This window comes from Rhinolophus sinicus, linkage group LG06 (assembly GCF_036562045.2).
Source record: "Rhinolophus sinicus isolate RSC01 linkage group LG06, ASM3656204v1, whole genome shotgun sequence".
NCBI lineage: Eukaryota > Metazoa > Chordata > Mammalia > Chiroptera > Rhinolophidae > Rhinolophus > Rhinolophus sinicus.
In genome coordinates, this window is record NC_133756.1 from 71,521,290 (window position 1) to 71,543,241 (window position 21,952).

The following is a 21,952-nucleotide window of genomic DNA, read 5'->3' on the forward strand; positions in this document are numbered from 1 at the left end:
CACGCTGACATCTTATAATACCTTCCACGCCCGCATAAATCGTGACCACTCCCTTGGTACAGAAGTAGGAGGAAGCCATTTATATTTGGGAGTTGGAAAGAAGGAGGGTGTCTCGGCAAGGCCAGAAGCAGTGGTTTCTGGGTCCTAAGAAGCAGTGAGACAGCACTGCTGAGAGCATGTGCCAAGTGTCAGGTAGCAAGCACTGCAGCTGGCCCGAGCCGGGGAGGGAGGGCCTGTGGGGTGAGGGGTGGGGGGACCGTCCGGACAGCAGGAAGACCAGACACTGCCTTCCTCTTACAGCAGCTAACACCCCTCAGTGAGACTGACAGGCTGCATGCTTTGTGGAAATAGCTGAAAATATAGCATGAGGTTAGGCCCTGAGTACTGGCTGCCTGCCAGTGGCAAGGAGAGAAGCCAGGGTCTCCTATACATAAGACCAGACAACAGCCTTTGCATGCCCGGGGCCTGACACGCCTGCCTGCCTGCCTGCCTGCCTGGGATTCCGGCTCTTAGCCCTGCCTCGTGGAAAGAGCTCAACCTTTTAATACTATTTGTCCTCTGGCCTGAACAACCAACAAATTGAAATAAAAAGGTGTGTCTGTTTTTTCCCCCCACTTGGTTGATTTGGGTCATAGTTGCAGTTTGTGCTGTGCCTCTAAATTTCATGTGGAAGAAACAGCAGTATGTCAAACCACAGATTCAGCTGCCAAGAGACGGCTTGCTCTGGCTGTTGTTCTTGACCAGATGAGGCAGGTTAAACCCTTGTCAGCCATCCATTGATTTGTTAACACTACCCATGTCCCAGGTAGCAGGCCTAGATGGGTCTCAAAATAGGCCAGGCACACATGGCTGATAAGATGCCAGCGGGCAGAAGGTAATGTTACACCATCTATGACATAACTTCAAGAATCATCGCTGCTGCCCTTTGCTCTACAATCCAGCTCCAGTGCATTACAAAGTGGGAAGTCTTCAAGCAACTTGGGGTTTAGCGTGTGTGTGTGTGTGTGTGTGTGTGTGTGTGTGTGTGTGTACTTTCCCTAAAGTTGGATAAACCTCCATGTAGCTTTGGAAGCTTATAATAAGCAGTTCACAGCCTTTTCTTTTCTTTCTTTTCCTTTTTTGGCTTTGGAGGGACAGATCGCCAAACTTTCTGGTGGTCGTTAAGAAGGACAAAATTGTTTGCGGAAGCACGTGCCAGCCTTTTACAATGCACAGCACACACATCGGTCAGTTGGAAGCTTTTGGCACACACTGGGGCACAACTGAGTTCTGGGGCTCTAGGGCCGAAGAGTGCTGCTGATTTGTGCAGCCACTGCTTTAGAACGTGAGCAGGGAAGACTCACTGAAGGAGCAGGAAGTCAGGGCATCTGGGAAGTTGATTTTCCAGGCTGAGTAATGCTGGTGAAGGAAGGGGAAAGCCCCATCTCTGAAGGAATTTCAGTGTCTGCCCACCTGTGTGTGTGCCTTATGTCAGGCATCAGGCCCCTCCCCAGGACGACCTGCATCTCCAGGCCATGCATCCTGGAAAGCTGCCTCTCTGAAGGGAATGTACTCTAATATTCATAGAGGAGACCAGGAAGCCCACAGTCAGAGCCCCAGCTTCCTGGTCAGGCTGCTGACTCACACTGTCATCCTTTAGGCGATTTCCTTCATTTCCCTGTACCTCAGTTTCTCAGTTAAATGAAGGATGAGAATGGAATTCCCCTAGAGACGTTGGAAACACCTAATTAGTGTTTATGTTTCTTTCAGATAACTGGGATTAAGAGGTCCTATGACTGCAAAGCATCATTACGTGGAAGATTACATCTTTATTGTCAACTCCAGGTATACCCTGAATAAAGAGCTTCAGTCTTTGGGGCCATCTTTCCACTCATGACATCCTCTCCCCCTCTCCTTTTGTTCTTTTCCATGTTGACTTCAAGTTACATCATTTGCATGAAGTTTTTGGTGTCTACAAAGAAGACTTTAATTTCTCTTCGCTCATTTCAGAATCTGGCAACCTGTCACAGGGCTGACTAGATGAGAGGGGGAGAGAGAGGAAGGGAGACAGAGCCAGAGCGAGAGGTTTTTGAGGAAAGGCATGGGATGCTGGTAACTGTAGCCTTTTCAGACACCATCCTCCATGTTCTTTCAAGGAATTCCGGCCGTCCCTTTGTACTTGATTTTCTTTTCTGCTTTCAAAGTGTTGACTTCATTATTTGCCTGGGGTAAATACATCACTTCCTCTTTGGGGAGTGGAGCCGGGTGTGGGGGGGTGTCTGTGTTTCATCTCCTGCGGGGTCTGAAATGTCATGTAATTTGTTGGGTTTTGTTGGATTCTGCTGGCGGTTTGTTTGTTTTGTGGTGTTCCCAAGTCATCACTGGTCACCAGAACTGTTGCCACTCCTACCTCCTGATTAATGATGTGATAGAAATTTGCACCAAGAGATATGCGTTTGTGTGTAACTGCTCTCTTGGTTCTGCTGCCTATAAAGGGGGTTCCCCGGCAAGGGCAAAACCCAACAAAACCCACACGGCTGTTATCTTTTCTTCCTGCTGTGCGGTCAGGCTGCTTTGCTCATTCTCTGAACTTCATTGAAGAGTGGATTTCTGTGCCTCTCACCCAGAATAGGATGTCAACTTCAGATCTTTTCCTCTTCAGACTTTCTGGTCTTTGCTTGGCTCCTCATACAAGACTTTTTCCGTTCCTGGAAACAGTGTTTCTCTGCTCTCGTCAGTACATTTTGGTCGATACACTTTGAATTTATTAACTCATACCACGAGCATTATTGATTTACTGTGTGTGCCAGGCACACTAAACACTGGGTGTGTGATGAGAATTGTGAGGCTGAGCTCCTGGTCTCTGAGAGCAGTGCTATGGGCAGGGCAGGGGGGTGGAGGTGCAGGTAGGGATGGGGAGGGTTGAGAAAGACACACAGACTCATAGTTACAGTGCAAAGAGACAGATTTCTGAAGGTGCCTGGGATCTAGTACTGATGATAGTCATGATATTCACAGCATAATATTATAATTTATAACAAAGATATTTCCCTGAGCTCTTACTGTGTGCCAAACACTGTGCTAATTAATCTCAGCTAATCCTCACTCAGTCCTTTGTGCTGTTATTCTATTCTCACCTTTATTTTCCTAATGAGGGAATAGAGACTTGGGAAGTTAAGTCATGGGTGCAGGGTTATTAGCTAATTTCAAACGTAGACAGCGGGGCTGTGTTGTCTAGGGAAAAAAAATAGCTGCCCAGCGCCCTTTTGGATGGGGTCCTGCCTGTACCTGGGATAGCACTAGAAATTCCGTCCTCTCCTCCATGTTTCCAAAAAGAATTTGTTTCTTGTGTTCTAGCAGGACGACGGATGAAGTTGCTGTGCTCTGAAGCGCATCGACATCTTGGGTACTAGGCTCCTTTAACATATGCCTACCTTAGGGTCATCGCAGTGAGCTCTCTGTTGGACTTAGGGAAAACTTTGGGCCATTTGAGGGGGCATCTCCTTAGAAAGGGATTTTTTTGGGGTGACACCAGTGGCAGAGTAGCTCTCCCTTTACCTAATCATAAAGAAAAAACTCTTTCTCATGTATTGAAAACTATTAAGCTTACTTTGTAGACCTCAGACGAGCATCTCTGAAGCTGAGGTGCCTGCGAAGGTCTTCAGCTAAGTCCTTGTCACTGCATTCTAGCGGCCTATGACAGACACTTCTTATTATTTGACTTTTAGTATAATCTGCTGCCGACCACCATCTTTTGAATGAACCTGTTCTCTTGATTTCCTCATTTTCTTCCCGTCCCTCTGGAAATGCTTTATTTGTCTTTTCAGCGTTGGTACTCTGCAAAGATATATTCTCTTATTCCATGGCACTCTCATTTTCAGAGATCTCACTCATTATCCGGGCATCAGTTTTCAGCTTGTTGTGAAGGTCTCCCCAGCCGCTATCTCCAGACTGGATCTTTCTTCTAAGGTGTGGAACATATGCCCAACGAATTTGTGTGGCTCACAGTAACCTCAAACTCAAAAGGTCCAGCACCAAACGTGTCCTCTTTCCCCAACCCGTCTTCTTGCAGTCTCTCTGGGAAAGGCACCGCTTGCCCAAGCCAGGAGCCTGGACAGCGTCTTTTAATCTTTCCCTCTCCCCACAACAGCTATTTCTTCAACAAGTACTGTTGTTTTTTATCCTATACTTACTTGAATCTTTTCCTTCTGTCCACCCCATTGCTACCACCTTAGTTCATGCCCGTCATCCCCTGTGGCTGGCCTCCTGCAGTAACCTCCTAATCAGTCTTCCCTGCACGGGTGCTTGTTCCTACCAGTCCATTCTCAGCCAGGCAGCTAGAATGAATTTTCTAAAATGCACATGTGATGCTGTGACTCTCCTACTTAAAACTTTCCAGTGGTTGCTAACTGCTCGTAGGATACAATTCCAATGCTTTAAAGTAGCTTAGTCCTCTGTGATGTGATCTGGTCCCAGTTTCTATTATATTCCCTCAATTTATACTCATAATGCTCCAATTTAACATGCTGCATACACCTGGTCTGTATAGTCTTTAGTACATGCTAATCTGTCTGCCTGGACTGTTCTCCCTCTCCTCTTATGCTTTCACCTGGTGTCACCTGGTGTCTCTCAGCCCCCAGTTCATATGTTGAAATCCTAACCTCCGGTACCCGAGAGTGTGACATTATTTGGAGATTGGGTCTCCACAGAGGCAGTCAAGTTAAAGTGAGGTCACTAGGGTGGGTCCTGATCCAACATGATTAGAGTCCTTATAAAAAGGGGACATTTGGACACAGACACACGTAGAGAGAAGATGGTATGAAGATACACAGGGGGAAGATGGCCATCTATAAGCCAAAGAAAGAGACATGGAGCAGATCTTTCCCTCACAGCCTCAAAAGGAACCAACCCTGTCAACACATTGGTTTTAGACTTTCAACCTTTAGAACTGTGAGGGAATAAATGTCTGCTGTTTAAACCATCCAGTCTATGGGACTTTGTTATAGCAGCCCTAGCAGACTAATACATCTGGATATTTCCTGCTTATCCTTTGGATCGAAAACATAATTATCACTTAGCTATGACCTACTAGACTAGGCTAGATGACCCTCTTCTGTGCTCCACAAGTCTCTTGCTCATTGGTAGCTCATCATTTCATTAGAGCGTAGGTCACTCTATATTAATTGTCGGTGCTGCCTAATAGACTGAGCTCGGTGAGGGCAGGGACAGAACTATCTGACATGCCATTGTATCTCCAGAGCCTTGCACATAGAAGAGCAGAGGCCGGTGTGAGTTATACATTGCTGCGTAACAAATGACCCACAACTTAATGGCTTAAAACAACAAGCATTTACTATCATATAGCTTTTGTGGATCGGGACTTTGGGAGCAGCCTAGCTGGGTGGGTCTCTCATGAGATTGCAGTCAAGGTTATTTCCCAAACATCTGAAGGCTTGACTGGGGCCTTCTAGGATGGCTTCCTCACAAGGCTGTTGGCAGGAGGCCTTAGCTACATACCTTCTCCAAATGCCTGTTTGAATACCCTCATGACATGGCAGATGATTTTCCCAGAGACAGTGATTCGAGAGAGAGCATGGACACTTGTAATGTCTTGTATATCCTCGTCTCAGGTGGACCATTATTTCAGCCATATTGGCCACATCATGTTAATTAGATGTGACTAAATATAGTCACACTTTGAAGAGGAGAGTATCAAAGAATTTGTGGACATATTTGAAAACCATGACAGGACTTGTTGAGTAAATGAAAACATTTTGAATAAATGCGCCAATATAAGAAGACTCCCCCATTCATTGAGTCAGCCAGATATTTACTGAGCGCCTACAATGCAAGAGGACTTCCCTTGGTAGATGAAGGCTGAAAATTTCACTGGGAGAATGGAAAACACAAAAGCACAGGTGGCACTGGTGTCTCATCTCTCAAACATGTGTGACTAAGTGAGAAGGGCCACTCTACCCCAGAAGCCCTGTCATTGCTGCCCCCACTATCCCAATTCCTGGTCTAAGTTCACCCATTTCCACCATTTGTTTCTCTTTCATTACCCCTGAGCTTTTAATAACAGCTCTTTCTTGTTTTTTATTTTCTAGTGTATATTTTGGAGTCATTTTCACGATTATTTGTCTCATATCTCCTTAGACCACCAGCTCTTGGAAGAAAAAGCTGAGGTGTATCATGATTAACATAGAGCTTTGCACACATTGGTTGCTGAATAAATGTTAACATACTGTAGGTGCAATCTATCATGTACGAGTATGTGCACTTAGTAGGAGTTTGGTTTATGCAGTACAGGGGTCTGCTGCTGCCGTCATTGTGTGGAGGTTTGGGGAACACCCATAGCCCTTCTCCCATCCCCTTCCTGTCCTTCTGGCCCCATGTAAAGAGTCAGAACCTTGACTTCACTTTTTGATAGGTTGCCAACCTCTGACACTGCCCTTTCAACTTTTTAACACTTATTTGCAAAGATTGCCTCATTTCCTTCCCCGGCAATCCCTAAGACTCAGGGAAGTCAAAGTTGTGGTTTTTGGAAAATCAGAATGGAAGAGCTAGAAAATAGCAATAGAGCATTGTTTGGCCAAACATTTTCAGATCTCCCTCAACTTTACTCAGTGTCTTAGAATGAGCTAGTGGGAAGTATCAGAAGTCAGACCTGAGGCCAGTTCAGTCTCCTGACTCCTTTCCTGTGCTCTGTCCCCCTATTCAACAGGGAACTAGTACAGCTCAGTGGTTAAGAATGTGGACTCTGTAGGAAGACTGTCTGAATGCACAGCTTGGTACTGCCACTGGCTAGATGCTTTAAGCCTCAGTTGATCATCTGTAAAATGGGAATAATAACGGTAGGCCTAAATGAGATAATCTATGCAGAGCTTGGCATATAAGTGCTCAGTAAATATTAGCAATTATCATACTGTCCCTGCCTATATTTTATTGGGGGGGGGGTAGGCAAATAGAAAGATTCCTTATTATCCATATTGGTTGAGGATTTATATTTCCTCATTTTTGTATCCTAAATCAGGATACAACTCTAAATGTTTTAAAAATATGTTTGCAATATGCATTCTGTTTCCCTGAAGTAGAAAGCTTGCAAGGAACAGTTCTGCCTGTTTAATTTAAGGTGGTGTGTGTGTGTGTGTGTGTGTACTATTTTTTGACATTTTGCATAAAGTTCCTTACTTTTAGCATGTTATCTTTTGGTTATGACACTGTGTTGGTGGAACTGCTCCACTAAGATCAACTGATTAGCGACTCCTGTTTCATACCTATGAGAGACAGAGAGAGAGAGAGAGAGAGAGAGAGAGAGAGAGAGAGAGAGAGAATGAGGGAGATAGATGAAGCCTTTTAAATTTTGCCTGACACTGACAAAAACTTAGGCTGGGATAGAGATTGGATATTTGTTGCATGAGTCATGCAGAGGGAAAGGTGGAAGGAGGGAGCATGTTCTCCTTAACGACTTGGATAAGGAGAGAAAAGAGAAGGGAATTTTTTTAGGTGGGTATCAGCATCCGAGGAAGGAACCATAAATAAGTTAACAGTTCCCAATTTTTTAAAACTTCCTTTGTCATGTTGCTTTCTATCTGATTAAGGACTTCCCCTCTACCAATATTTTTTCAATTAAGGCAAACTGAAAATAATTTTATTTGAGGATAAACCTATATCACAATTCACTGAGGTGATGATTGAAATAATGACATTTATTCAAATGAGGCCCAGGAATCCCTCAGCAACTTTCTCTGCCAGGTGTTGCCGGGGTGACTGAGGTGGGCTCCAGGGCTCACTCTTCCCCCCTCTTTCTCCCGCCCGCCCCCCCACTCCGGTTCAAGCCATTGTTTCTCAGTCAGGTTGTGTAGGACACAGCTCCCTGGCCCGTGCTGGTGTTATGAGCCTTGCGTCTCGCTGGGGCTGAGACAGTTGGTGGCCCACCATTTGTCGGCCACTCACAGCAGCTCACGGCAGCTCTCGCCAGCTGCTGGCCACTCATGTTGGCCACTCATGCTGTCCACTGGATGCTCATGCAGTGCCCACTCTTGATGCCTCTTGTGCTTCATTTTTTTCTGGAGCACTGGTGATTTTTTTTCCTTTTAATTTAATTTTTCCAAAGGAAAAAATTCCCTTAGAAAATTCCCTGTAGCTACTTTATTTTGCAGAAATGGAGTTCAACTTTCTACATAACCCCAGTAGCTTAAGCATGTAGCTTAATTTTCATTTGATTCTCTTATCCCCATACAGATAACTTAAGACAAACTTCAGATAAGGTCTCGGGCAGCAGAAAATGGATTATTTGTGGCATAGATCGAATAGAGGGAGGAACTTGGATAACTTTATTTAACCCTAATTCCAACTTTATTTTACTAAGGCAACTTGGAGATGGAGGGAGGAGAGTGGGGACAGTGATTTGTTTATATGCTTTTAAAGTGCTGAAAGGCTTCTTCTCCCTTCCCTCCTTCCCTCTTATCCCTTGGCAGTGATTCGTCTTTTGCAATCCAGTAGAGCCTTGCTGTTCGCAGTGCCTCCTGATATATGCTGCACGTTCCTTTAAAGGCAGCAAAGGCAAGGGCCGATGTTCTTGGACACCCTAATGCATTTGTTAGAAAGGACTTTTTATTTTTAAAGTTCCTTTGGATAACTCTAGTTGTGTTTTCCCAGTTTTTGCCTTCCTTTCATTTTGTAAATTGTGGGTCTAGATTCCGGAAGTCAGATTTATCTGAGTGAACGCACAATGGAGAGTAATGAATTTTAAGAGAGGAGCAATGTGATCCAGGGCCTAGAACTTGGGCTAGGGGACCATGCATGTGGTGCCCAATAAATATTTGAAGTGACTTGGGTATAATGATTTCCTCTAACTCTTATGACTTGCCTCTCTTACTGGAGGGTACCAGTCTCAACAATTTGCAAGGTGCATTTTCATTTTAAACCCAAGATTTTCATTTCTTGATCTTTCTGCTCTGCACCTCATTGTTTTCCTTTTACTTTCTGCCCCACATCGCTGCTGCAGCTCTTCAGTTTCAGACTCGGGAAGTCAAGGAGCAAGAGAACGCAGTGCCAGGAGGCAGAAGCAGAAACTGCTCCGAAAACATTTGTCTACAGACAGGGCTTAGAATTCCAGTCAAGGTTCCATTTCTTGTCCTTCACTGACAGGCGGTATCAAGTGTGAGAGAGCTGCTTGCTGTGCACGAGGCAGAGCGGAGGTGGGTAGTTTTCAACATTACTATGTGCAAAAAAAGTGTGCCTCAGAAAAAAGGCCCCCTGTTGTGTAGACTTACCAATATTGTTTAAAGCATCTCATTTTGCATAGAGTATTAGACCGTTTCCTTGAAAGGTGTCTCCTTTCCAGAAACACATGACAAGCTTGTAGTTCCCAAGTACCAGAGAATGACAAGAAAAACTACACCAAATGGAATTGGAACACACAGGAAAAATAGACAGCAAGGACTGCCTGACACAGGTACACCTGGGTCATGCACATTTTACACCAGAATGGAATATTTTTATAAAAGCAAAGAAACTATAATACTAGCAGAATCTTTCAGGAGGCAGCTTTGTTACTTTTCAATGGTTTTTCTTCTCTGTAAGCTTTACCAGATGTACTCATCTTTAAGGTGTGTTCATTCACTAGGTATGAATGAAATGCTTTATAAGAAAATCTCTTTAGTGGTGAGGTTGAAAGGTCATCAGCCTTAGAACCATATAGATCTACATTAGAAACTGTCATTTATACTAGCTGTGTGATGTTCAATATATTTCTTCACATCTGGGAGCCTCAGTTCCCTAGTTTTTTAAGGGAATGTGTGATTTATTATATTTAAGGTTGGTCTATAAGGCATGTTCCGTAATTTTTGAAATAGGACCAACGATATCTTCCTTTCAAGATTGTCGCTGTGAGTCACTGGTATAGCGAGCAGCACCAATACATTCTCAGCTGTCTCAGTCCCCTTTCTCTTTGTGTTTATTGTGCCCAGGCTGCAGGTGTGCCCCACTGTTCACAATCCCATGTTGTGCACACACCAATTTTTATTTAAGGGCTTTAGAGTAACTCTGTAAGAAACTACTAGTGAGTTACTTGGTACAGTAAAATTAAATTGGCAAGACCAACAACTTCTTTGGCTCATATTTATTTTATCTACTACATGGCAAGACTTGTGGGGAAACAGATGAAACAGAGGCTCTGCCATCAAAAGCGCTTGGTGTAGTATATTGAACCACATGAAATTGCCATTTTTATGGGACAAACACACTGATCTTAGGTGGTTTCAAGTGGTTCAAGCTGGTGATAGGTGAGAGTAGGGGATGGTTGTGGCCGAGGACCTGGGAAGGCCTAATGGAGGGGTAGCTGCCAACCTGGCAGAAGGCCCGTAAGTAGCCACCCCCTGAGTATCAGGTGCCATGTTAGAGAGGAACTCCCACACCATTGCTATGTGTACAGGCTTCCTCCTGAGCTGCTTGCTCACATTGATTTCTTGCTCTGCCCTTTTCTGCTCTCGACTCTCAGCATTACAGCCTAGCCCTTGGAATGGGACACAGCCCTGTGGGCATTGACCTTGGTCTTCTTTCCAGCTGGCTCCGGCTCCTCCTCCGTCTGGACTGTGTTGGGAAAACAAGGCTTCTGGTTGAACTTGGCCCCAGAACCCTTTCCTCAAGGTCACCTATTTGAGTCTATGGGGTGCTGGTGTAAGTGCAGAGGATAATGTTCTCAAAAGGCAGGGGTGGGGGTAGGGTTGGGATATGACGTGTGGTCCAGCTGGGCAGCAGTACAGAGTCCTGTCCTGGGACAGGCCTTAAGGGATCCCTCTCTCATCTTTGACTCAGCACTGGATCTACTCTTGGGGTCCCTTCTGCCCAGTGAGACATGCTGTCCTTGCATTGGGCCTCCTGGATGCTGACTATACTTTCACCACGTGTTCTGAAACTTGCCACTGACCATTTTCTTCCTTTGAGAGGGACTCCCTCCCTCCCACCCACAGTAGTGGGTCTGCCTCTCCCAAAGCCTGCTTCACCCGTCTTTGCTACAAGAGTGCCAGCCTGCTGCAGCGAGCCTCATGGGTCCTCCAGGGTCACCCCCAAACAGGACACCTGTAAGGGTGTCGTGGAGTCAGTGGACAGGCAGGTTTGTCCATTCGTTCACCCATCGACCAGTTACTGAGCTCTTCTCTGGGCTGAGTGCTGGGCTGGTTGTGATGGGGAGGGGCTCACGGTTTGGTGGGGAACCTCGGTCTGTGAGCAAATGATCCAGTATTGAACTCTTAGTGTTAGGAAACAGATACACAAGGATAAGGGCATGTCTGATGGACAGATACAGAATGGCAAAGCTTCCACGAGAAGGGGAATCTGGGGGACTGAGAAGGGAATTCATTTGTTTTTTGTTTTTTAATTTTTTTTTATTGGTTTCAGGTTTACAAAAAACATAATGATTAGACATTTACATCCCTCACAAAGTGATACCCCCCAATCTACTGCCCATCCGACATTGTACATAGCTATTACGGTACCATTGACTATATTGCCTATGCTGTACTTTACATCCCATGACTATATATATATATATATATATATATATATATATATATATATAAAATTATAGTTGACATTTAATATTATTTTCTATTAGTTTCTAGTGTATAGCTCAGTGGTCAGGCATTTATATAAACTATGCAGTGATCCCCCTGATAAGTCCAGTACCCATCTGACACCTACATAGTCTTTACAACGTTATTGATTACATTCCCCACACACATCCTGGTGACTATTTTGTGATTACCAACTTGTACTTCCTAATCCTTTCACCTTTCTTGCCCACCCCACCCCCAGCCCCACTTGCCGTTTCATGAAGCCAGTATTGACTAGGCCCCTATTTTGTGGCAGGCATTGTACCAGGCACTGGGGGTGCAATAATGAGCCAAATCAGACAAGGTTCTGTGCTTCTGGAGTTTAGTGTCTATTGGGGGAGATAGATTATCAATCAAATAAGCACAAAGATAAATGAATACTTGTAAACTGTAGGAAGGGTAAGAGAGTGTGGGGAGAGCTTATGACCTGGCTGGTCTGGGGGCATGGAGGAGGTATTGGGGTTTGAAGAATTAATCTGAATTATCCAGGTGTAAAGGGGGTGACCGAGAGCATTTCAGACAGAGGAACAGCGCTGGTGAGGGCTCAGGGGTGGGGGAGAACCATATATCTAGGGAGCCGTGGAAGGCCAGGGCCAGGATGTGTTTAGGCTTTATCCCAAGAATGATGGGAACCCAAGGTCAAGCTTTAAGCCAGGGGGCAGGGTGGGCACAGGCTTGGTGACAGGATCAGTTGAATTTTGAAAAGGCCTCTGGCAGCAGAATAGAGGATTACAGAGTCTAAGGGTAGAGGCAGGAAGTCAGTATTTATTTATTTATACATAATGGGACTCTATTGTATGTATTGTTCTGTAACTTGCCTTTTAGCAAAACTTATTATATCATTGATCTATCTCATTCAACTTAATGATGCCGCACAGTATTCCATACCAGGAGTATAGATAGGCATAGTCTATGCAACCGTTTGTAGCTTATTTAATGAGTTCTAAGTTGTTCCTAATTTTTCATTTTTACAAACTCTCCTGGCAGGAACATCTTTCTCCTGGCAGGAACCTGGGTGTGGCGGGTGGAATTCTGAGATAGCCCCAAGGTTCCCACCCCTGTTACACTCACTGCTTGTAGTCCCCTCCCTCTGAGTGTGGGCAGGGCCTGTGAATAGGATGGGATATAACTCCTGCAGTTGGGACCTGGATTATCATGGGTGGGACGGTTAAACAGGGGATCCTTCAAAGGGGATCTCTGAAATGAAAGATTTGAAGTGTGAGGGAACTGAAGGAAGGGATCCCATGGCAAGGTCCTAAGAGTGGGCTCTAGTTGCTGAGAGTGGTCTGTGTCTGTCAGCTAACGAGGAAACAAGACCTCCCTATGCAACTGCAAGAAAATGAATTCTGCCAACAGCCTGAGGGAGCTTGGAGGCAGGTCCTTCCTGCACTGAACCTCCAGATGAAAATTCCCTGGGCAGACATCTTGACTTTAGTTTCATGCGATCCTGGGTAGAGGACCCAACTAAAATGTGCCTGATTCTTGACCCTCAGAAATTGAGATAACAATTTTGTGTTGTTTTAAACTGTTAAATTTGTGGTAATTTGTTATGCAGCAATAGGAAACTAATATCACAATCATTTGAATACATTTTCCAGTATTTCTCTAGGGTAGACCTAGAGCAATGGATTTCAAAGGTATGCACATTTAAATTTTTAATAGGTATCTTCCAATTGTTCCCCCAAAGATTGCGCCAACTTACATTCCCACCAGTGGAGAATAAAAGTATTTCCCCATACTCTTACTGACTATATTCGTTTTTAAGTTTTTAAGTTTATATTCAGTTTTTAAGTTTTGCCATCCTGATGGGTAAAAATGGTATCTCATTTTTGTTTTCTACAAAAATATCCTTTGTTTTTACTCTATAAAGTCGTCTTTTTCTTGTATAAAAAGGTCCTGTACATGCTAAGTGCTTGATAAATGCTAGTGATCATCACCATCATCATCAGTGATTCATGGGAATTAAAAATATAAATATTCTATTATTCTTATTATAATTGTTGCATATGTTTTATTTCAGCATGATTTTTATAAAAATAATCCCATTCTTTAAATGTTAGCAACAAATCCAGCCAATTAAAATTAATAAGTTAATTATATTTTAATTAAAAAATTGATAGAACCAATTGTGTGGGTCAAAAAAACCACTATTGTGCTTCCCGCCACTCCCTGCCTCCTCCTGCTCTCCCTCCCTCCCTTCCATTTTGCTATCCTTACTCATTTTTTTAGTACAATAATATTTATTCCTATTAAATGAGTGGGGATGCCTTGGATAGCTTCCCATGTCTGGAAACAGTTTATAAGTAAGAATTATCTGTTTTTTGAAGGATTGGCAGAACTCAACTATAAAGCTAGCTGAATTTGATGTTCTTTTTTGGCGGGGGTGGGATGAGGTATCTTTTTGGCTATTTCTAAATTTCTTATCTGGCCATTAGGCTGGTCTATTTTTCTATCTTTTCTTTGAGTCAATTTTTGACATTTATATTTTCCTAAAAATTACCCTTTTCATCTAGATTTGCATATGTATTGGTATGAACATTTAAATATGGCTCTCTGATATTTTTTGAATTTCTATCAAATCTATAATTACGACCCTTTTGTCATTCCTAATGTTATTTCTTGTAAAATATTATTTATTTGTGAATACATGTGATACAAAATTTAATATGCACACAGGATACACAGTAAAACATATTATATATATATATACATATGTGTGTGTGTGTGTATATATATATATATGTATATACACACACACATATATATTATATACAGGGACATGCCTGTCCCCTAGCTGCCAGCAACTGTAATCTGTTTCTTGTGCAACCTTCACCACGATCAGTTTTAGAACATTTTCATCATCTCAGAAAGAAAGCCTTGTACCATTAGCTGTCGCTCCCCATTTCCCCCAACCCCCTCCAGCCGTAGGCAACCATTGATCGACTTTCTACTTGTAGATTTCCCATTTGGGATATTTCATATAGAAGATATTGTAAATATGTGCTCTTTTGTGACTAGCACCTTTCACTTAGCATAATATTTTCAAGGTTTATCCAAGAAGAAGGAAAACCAGAGTGGTCTAGAGTTTAAAGAAGGAAGCGAGTGATCAGTGTGAGATACAGTAGGAAAGTAAATAACAACAATAATGAAATAATGATATTAATCACTTTGGGGGTTATTACTTCCCTACTTTACCCACTGAACTCTGGCGAATGAGAAAACCATTGTGCTTCGTGTGTGAGACTGTGATAACTACTAATACATTTTAGTAACTCTGAAAGATAGTGTACGTTTTGGGTCTTTGAAGGTAGAATTTAATCCACAGTCAGGTGTTTGCTGTTTGGGGAATCCAGGACTTTAACACCACCCGTGAATCGAAAAGCCATTGGGTGAGCTTAGTAGGTCCTGAATATGTCATTGTTGCCTCAAGGCCTCCAGAACCTGCCTGGCGCCTCCAGGGTGAAGCCATTGCATAGGGTACAGCACGTGACAACTTTGGGGGTCTGGCCCTGGCCCCGTCTCCAGCCTCACCTCTCTCCATCCCACCTGGTTCTCTGCACCTGGCCTCACACACGTCCAGTGGAATGGGCTACCTCTCCAAGGGCCTTTACACATGCCGCCTCTTTCAAGCGCTCTCTCTCCTTCCCATTCCCTTGCCTGACGGAGCAGCTGGGGTGATCACTTTAAAACACAAATCTAACTACGGCACTTTCTGGCTTAAAACCCTTTAACAATTTCCCATGATGCATACAATAAAATCCAAACGTGTAGCTCTAATCTATAAAGCTTTGTGTGATCTCGTCCTTGCTTACTAGCTCCCTGACCTCAGCCCCTTCACACGGCTCCTCCCCTACTAAATTTTAGCCACGTTGGTCCTTTTTCTCCCTAGTCCAATGGCATACCAAACTTGTCCTTGCAGCCCATTTCTTCTGCTTGAAAACCCCCTTCTTCCATCTTATCAATAGAATCTCAGCTTAAGCACCAACTCCTCAGGCCTCTCTGGCCATGTGGTCACTCTCTGTCACATTCTTTTGTGCATTACCACTAATGCACAAACATTCCTCCTGGAATGTTTCTAAGGAGGAGGACTTCGAGTATCGGGTCCACTGCTCTGTCTCAGCACTCAGAGCAGCTCCGGGAACATGATAAGCACACAATATCAGTTGAATGGATGTCGGTGCTAGGGTCACCTCCTCCGGCAGTCTTCCCTGACTCCTGCTCCAACTCAGTCTGGTTTGAGCTCTGCTCTGATGTGTTCACAGGGAATCTGGGCTTCTCTTGGGTCTAGCACCTTTAACACTGTGTTGTAACTGCCTTCCTATCTGACTTCCCCAATGCCCAGTGAGCCTGGAGGCCCAGGATAACTCATCTTGCTATTCCCAGCATGTGGCAGAGCTCCTTGCCTAACACAGACCTGCAACCAATGTCCATTGGATGAATAAGTAACAGTGACTCAGAGAGGTGTCCCTTCTTCCTGTGACTTCCGGATAACATTCGGTCCCTGTGGCTCCCTCCTTCTGGACGAAGCAGGAAGCAACCATTCTTCCAGAGTGAAGGCACTTCCTGCAACCCCTGGTATATCATTTCCTGGTATGTCTGTTCCAGACAAATGCCAGCAGATCTCCCTGGGAGAGCCAGGTAGTTGGAGAGTCCCTGAGGGGACAGGCCAAAAGGTACAGACTGCCCCAGAGGCTTGTCCTGTTGGGGAGAAGGTAATGTCCAGAAACTGGTGTGGCTGATTTTTATCAATCTGCCTTTCAGTGAAACTGCACAGTGGAAAATGTAACCAAACAATTACTTAAGAATCACTGTCTGCAAAACCATTTTAGACAAAAGCAGTTTTTACTCAACTTGATTTTGGTGAAATAATAATTTAAAACTATGAAAATCAAATACTTGGATTTAAGTGCCAAACATTATTTAAGAATTAATGTCACTAAAATTTAGCTTTCTAATTGCTTTTTTAAAAAATGCCACCCCTTAGGCATTAACCCCATAACCATTTTATAGGTGTGGTGCTAAAGTTGAGGTGGTAAAATTAATTAAATGATGTGGGGTGGCAGATATTGGGTTTTTCTTGCTCAAGGGAAATACAATAAAGCAGAGTGCACAGAAATAGGAAATTAAGTAAATCCAATGAAATAAATGTCCTTTTGCCTTTCTTATTCCACTCTCCTGGTCCATCCATTCTCATTTCTTGACCTTTTTGATCCCTTCTCCTCATCCCTCCTCCACCAATTCTTCACCTCCAACTCCTCAGAAAAGTTTGATTCCAAGTCACACTTCCTTGTTCAAAATTAGAGCCCCAGGCATTCCCTCAGAAGGCTGGGATTTAGGTTGTGAATCCTGCTGTGACAAAAGCAAGGGGAAAAAATGTTTGTGGCAGATTGGACCTTGAGAGAGAAATGAATGAAATAATGATTATTGACCTAGGATTGCATACAGGCACACAACTGCCTAGTGACAAACTGACTCCAACCCTGGCAAGTCTCTTCCACGGTGGTACCTGCAGAAGTGCCAGACGGAAGCGCTGACGGGATAGGTTGTCCCAGAAGCTGGAGACTGTGTGCTGGTCTCATGTACTCTGACTCCACAGAAAGGCCCTTCTTTGGTTCACTCCTCAATGTATTTCCCAAAGTGTAGGAAAGCAAAGTAGCTTTTTTATAATTATTATTTTTACATTGCAAAGCACTTCCAACATTGCCCCTTTATGTTTACTTGCTTTTTTTTTTTTTTAAATTTTTTATTGGGGAATATTAGGGAACAGTGCACTTTTCCAGGACCCATCAGCTCCAAGTCAAGTCGTTGTCTTTCAATCTAGCTGTGGAGGGTGCAGTTCAGCTCCAAGTCTAGTCACCGTTTTCAATCTTTAGTTGCAGGGGGCGCAGCCCACCATCCCACGCAGGAATTGAACTGGCAACCCTGTTGTTAAGAGCTCGTGCTCTGATCAACTGAACCATCTGGCTGCCCCTACTTGCTTATTTTTGAGAAACTGGTATTACTGTTGTTTTTTGGGCAGATTGGACTGGGATGAAGGTTCTCAGAAGCCCTAATCCCCATCCCTGGCAAAACCTGTTTTTTCCTGAACTTTTTTTACTTCATCTTTGCTCCTGACTTTTACTGTTCCAGGCCTTAGCTGAAACAGATGTCCTCAGTGCCTTTTGCCAGTAAATCATCCTGACTGGTCAGGTGGGCCACGCGGTTGACCTTGAGCCCAGGCCTCCCAGGCACACCTGTGGAGTCTTCTTCCAGGATAGGGTCTGCACCATGCTACCCAAGACCCTAGTTTAATCTATCGACTTTTGTATTTGCTCCCATGTCAAAAAGGTGTCACAATGTCTCCAAATGTTTTTATATAGCTTCTAATACTGCTAAGCTATGGGGATTTTCTTCCCCATTTCTTTTCTCCCTGAGGCATAGCTTCCACTTATATTTTTGTAAGGGCTCTCCACGAAGATGGCCCAGAATTTCCTATTTCTGTCTCTTCCGCGTAGCCTTTCTCCATCTTTCCTCTTTTGCTACTTCTTCCTTCCTGTGGCTCAGTTGTTACCAGGACCTCCTGAACAGATTCCACTCCTCTGACCATGGTTAGGTACTTCTCTCCGTAGCCTGCATCTTGCATTTTCTCAGTGGGGGGGCACTTGGAAAATTTAGGTTGGCTTCAGAGCCTCTGCTGCTCTGCCGATAACTGTAGGTGAGACTAGGTTAGGTATGAAAGATGGAGGTCTTTCAAACCTGAAATCCTCTTTGATTACTCTCTAAACTGCTACAGGGGTAACAAAGACAGATGGGCTTTCCTTAGGGAGCCCAGAGCCCACTAGGGGATAAGAGAACTTAAGCAAGGGTGATAACCCAAAGAAAAGTGGGCTGGGGGCTATTTAGGGAGATAGAAGTAACTTACTTATTCACCTAGACACCCCACCCTTTTCCTTTATGGGCACACTATAATAAATAATGTCAGGGAAAAAGACAGAACCAGAATGAAATTCTCCCATTACCTTCTCCATCCAATGTGTTTGTCTCATCCATCCATGCCTTCCAAACAACCCCCGGCCCTGTCTTCCCCATCTCTGTATCCACATCACCGGCTCCCTGTTGTGGGTCATGTGGGTCTCCTTGCTGCTCTCACTCTCCCACAGCCTGCTGACGCAAGTCCAGTAGATTCTCTGTCACAGCTGTCTTCTTCTTTCCTCCCTTTCCTGATTTATTACTAGATTGTCCCCTGCCCCAGCTTCCAGCAGTCTGTACTCTACTCTGTACCACCCTGGACTCTTTAAATCTGGCTGGCCAGCCCACACATCATATTGTGCTCACATGTTTATACTCCAGCACTTTTTGTTCTGGGCCCTTGGCTCTGTCCTGTAACTTGGTCTGCACCATTGCCCTCTGGCCTTCCTTGGTGTGCTGCTTTATCTCGCTTGCTACCTTTATTTGGATCTCTGGTCTCCAGCATGCTTTCTGGTCTGGCCAGAGCCAATTCCTTCTGGCACAGAATTTTGTAGAGATAGACAGTTCCTTTGCTTTTATGTGATTTTTAGTCAAGTGAGAGGGGCTAGATTCAGAGAACAGGTTGAAGGGGCAAGTTCTGAGGTGGGGTCACTGTGGAGATCAACCCTCTCTCACATTTCTGCTAAAAATCCTACAGGGAACCTACAGAAGACCTAGGATCGAAGCCATATTTGTTAAACCAGATACACTACTGTAGTTGTAGAATAGTGACTAAGACATGTATAAACACTTAGAAAAGCTACTGGAAGAATAGAGTATACCAAACTGATAAAAGGAGTATTCCATACTTTCTTCTATAGTCTTTCATAACAAGAATGTACTAATGTAATGTGTTCTGCATATATAATTTTTTTAATGAAAAAATAAAATCCAGCCTACCAGTGCTGGAAAGGACAACCCGAATTGGCATTTCTGACCATCCTAACCAGGTCCTGGGAGGTGATCAATACCATGGGGAGGGCTGTACTCTGGGCTCTGTCAGTGAAGGGTTAGCTGAAAACAGTCCAGTGTGCTTCCTTAGGCTCTGTGAGACGGAGGGTAAGAAGACCTCTGAGAAAGATTTTAATAGGTAGGTAATATGAGGTTGGCCTACTGGGAAATGCGAGGGAATAAAGCAGATGTTGACTCAATTAACTTGCCAATGAAGCAAACCAAACATCACCACAATGGGAATTGGATTAATGTTGCTATTTTTTTTTTATTGTTTAGATTAATTTAGTGTGAACTTACTTTGTTAGTGTAGACTTTGCTTATCAGATACTATACACATCACAGTGGCAGGACCTTGGAAATACTATTTTCTGGATTTTCAAGAAAGCACGATAAATTCTTAGTTTCATAAACTGTATAGGTAATGTGTATAAACTTCCCTAATTACTGATATCTGGTTCTGTTTTAATTACTCAGTTTCCATATCCTCTTGACTTCTCTGCAGATACAACAGTAAATCTCATGTCCTACTTCTCAGTTACTTGTTATTTTAACAAATAGAAGTGTTTCTTTTGTCGTTGGCCTTGAGTTTTAGGATTGCAAAAGGCTCTATACATCGTTTGTGTTCATTGTCCAACGTATTTGTATATGTAGCTTTCCTCAAGCTCTTTCCTCTTTCAAATTTCATTGTTCTCACATAGGCATAGTGGAGCCACTTCACAGTGTTGGAATTGGAGGTGGACATGACACTCCCCTTAAGAATCAACCTTGTTATGATGGAGCCAATATACTTATTGTGTTTACAATGAGCACTTTTTGACCCATGGGATGTCCAGATGTTTCTGCTAATGAACTGTGTTATGATGAAGTTCTCCTGGTCTTCTAACACCACCTTTTGCAGACAGAGCCACCTCAACTCCATCATGAAGCACATCTGGCAGCTGGAGAGATTGAAACCTGTTGAAGCAAAATGACTTCCTTGGCTGGTGATACATTTGGGCATTTTTCATTTTTGCTAAAAGAAAAAAAAAAGTCTTCCCTTGTATGGCTGAGGAAACCTAGCAAAATATTTCATTAACATCCAGAATTGAGTCATGGCCACAACTCATTTATAGAAAACCTATACTTTGGCATGAAGCACCATCTACAGTAACAAGCAAGCCAGAGAGAAAATGGTAGTGTTGCCTGAGTTGATCTTTAGCCTTTTCTAACTTCACTTTTCTGGGTCGTAAGACTCTCAACACTGGTACTGACTACCCCTGGATACTTGGAGCTCCTCAAGACATAATTGTCTCCTTGTAAAGTGTTTATACTTAAAATTCTTCATGACACCACCTCCTGTCCTCACATCGAGCTGTCCTGTACAGTCTCTGTTTCCTAAGAACCTCACTTTAAGCTTATTGTTCTGTGGAAAACCAGTCTTTCAAGACAAGGTGTGTGGGTCAATAATGGCTTTCCCTCAGAGCTATTTTTATTTTACTAGGAGATTCTCGGTAAAAGTACCAATGCTTTCATCTAAGTAAATAAATCTCTGCTGTTGGGAATTCCAGGTATGTAGCATGACAAGTTGGGTAGATATTTTTGCCTGGGAGAGGGGTTCCCTTCCTCCAAAAACGTAGTAAGTAAACATTTTACAAACCCTCCTAGTTAAGTCAGTTCATGTCCATTTCCTCATCTATAAATAAATGTAGATGATGATTTTATAATAGTTTCCTGCTCTACCATATTCCGATTCCATGAAATGAGTGCTTTCCTGGCACCTGAGATAAAGGTCACCTACTTAATTTTCCTGGACCTATGTGGCTCACCAGTTCTTAAAACCTGCATTGAATATTTGTATACCCATGTTCATAGCAGCATTTTCCACAATAGTCAAAAGGTGGAAGCAACCCAAGAATCCATTGATAAATATATTAGGTTGGTGCAAAAGTAATTGCAGTTTAACAGGTTAAAAGCAACTGCAAAAACCACAATTACTTTTGCACCAACCTAATATAAAGTGGTATATACAAACAGTGGAATATGATTCAGCCTGAAAAAGGAAGGAAATTCTGATGCATGCTACAACCTGGAGGAATCTTGAGGACAGTATGCTAAGTGAAATAAGCCAGACACAAAAGGACAAATATTGTATGATTCTACTTATATCAGGTTCCTAGAATAGGCAAATTCACAGAGACAGGAAGTAGAATGGTGGTTGCCAGGGGTTCAGGGTGGGGGAATGTGGAGTTAGTGTTTAATGAGCACAGAGTTTCAGTTTTGCAACATGAAAAAGTCCTAGAGATGGATCTTGGCGATGGTTGCACAACAGTTTGAGTGTACTTAATGTCACTGAACTGTACACTAGAAAATGGTTAAAATGTTATGTGTATTTGCCACAGTAAAAAGTTTGCTTTGAACTTAGAGTGAGTACTCAA